Source organism: Trichechus manatus, unplaced genomic scaffold (assembly GCF_000243295.1).
Source record: "Trichechus manatus latirostris isolate Lorelei unplaced genomic scaffold, TriManLat1.0 scaffold00073, whole genome shotgun sequence".
NCBI classification, from domain to species: Eukaryota; Metazoa; Chordata; class Mammalia; order Sirenia; family Trichechidae; genus Trichechus; species Trichechus manatus.
This window is the reverse complement of record NW_004444009.1, coordinates 13,388,928-13,390,522: the sequence shown is the minus strand read 5'-3', so window position 1 is coordinate 13,390,522 and position 1,595 is coordinate 13,388,928.

Here is a 1,595-nt window from a genome sequence, read left to right as displayed (position 1 = left end):
TCATTTGATGTTCTAGGGTTTCAGGATTGTTGATTCTCTGTTTGGCTTAGTTTTTCGGATCTTTGTTGTGGAGGGACGGCGTGGTGCTTCTGCCTAGAGCGCCATCTTGCCGGAGTCCTTCCAACTTCTTTTGATGCTTCCTGCATCATTTAATATTTTCCCTGTAGAATCCTTCAATATTGCAACTTTAGGCTTGAATTTTTTCTTCAGTTCTTTCAGCTTGAGAATTGCCGAGCGTGTTCTTCTCTTTTAGTTTTGTATCTCCAGTTGTTTGCACATGTCATTATACTACTTCAGTTTGTCTTCTAGAGCTGCTCTTTGAAATCTTCTGTTCAGCTCCTTTACTTCATCATTTCTTCTGTTTCTTCTGTCTTGAGTCCCCCCAATTAAAAATGATGTTGGCAAGTAGGAATCTAGAAACAATAAATGTTTGTCTACACAGTGTCACATGCATATGTTCTTCCTACATTTACAGCTCCTGAAAAGACCTTCCCAGGGGTCTTAAAAGTTTGTGAGCAGCCATATAAGATACTCCACTGGTCTCACCCTATCTGGAGCAAGGGAGAATGAAGAAAAACAAAGACACACGGGAAAGATTAGTCCAAAAGACTAATAGACCACAACAACCACAGCCTCCGCCAGACTGAGTCCAGCACAACTATGGCCCCCGGACATCCTTTAAGCTCAGTGATGAAGTTACTCTTGAGGTTCATCCTTCAGCTAAAGATTAGAAAGGCCCATAAAACAAAATGAGACTAAATGGGCACACCAGCCCAGGGTCAACCTGGTAATGGGGAACCCAAGGTCGAGAAGGGGAGAGTGTTGACATGTTGTAGGGTTGTCAACCAATGTCACAAAACAATATGTGTATTAATTGTTCAGTGAGAAACTAATTTGCCCCGTAAACCTTTATCTGAAGTACAATAAAAAAGAAAAATACTCACTCAAGGTGGTGTAATCATCTTTCCTAGGGGAAAAAAAACGAATTCACCTCATACATAAGGGAGACAACCCAAATGACATTACTAACTCCATCCAGCTACAAGTACTGGATCTTAGAATGAGTTCTTTTTTTCACAATTCTGCTTCAAAAGATTGAAAACTATATGCAAAAATGTAAAGTTAGCCCTCTATTAAAAATGTGAAAGGAAAAGAGGAAACAAACGGTAAATTAACAAGAAACAAGAGTAGATACTACAATCCTCATTTAGAGTTTGCTTGATGCCCATTATCCCTTCTTTCCATCCAATTTCTTCCATTTGTAATGGAAAGATCTACCTTGTGCCCTTTCCACCATTGTACTTTTTTGATGTCAATTTTTTTATTGTACTTTAGATGAAGGTTTACAGAACAAATAGTTTCTCATTAAACAGTTAGTACAAATATTGTTTTATGACAATGGTTAACAAACCCAAGACATGTCAACACTGTCCCTTCTCAACTTTGGGTTCCCTATTAACAGCTTTCCTGTCCCCTCCTGCCTTCTAGTCCTTGTCCCTGGACTATTGTGCGCCATTAGTCTCATTTTGTTTTATGGGGCTGTCATGTGAATGTGAACCTCGGGAGTGACTTCATTACTGAGCTGAAAGGGTGTC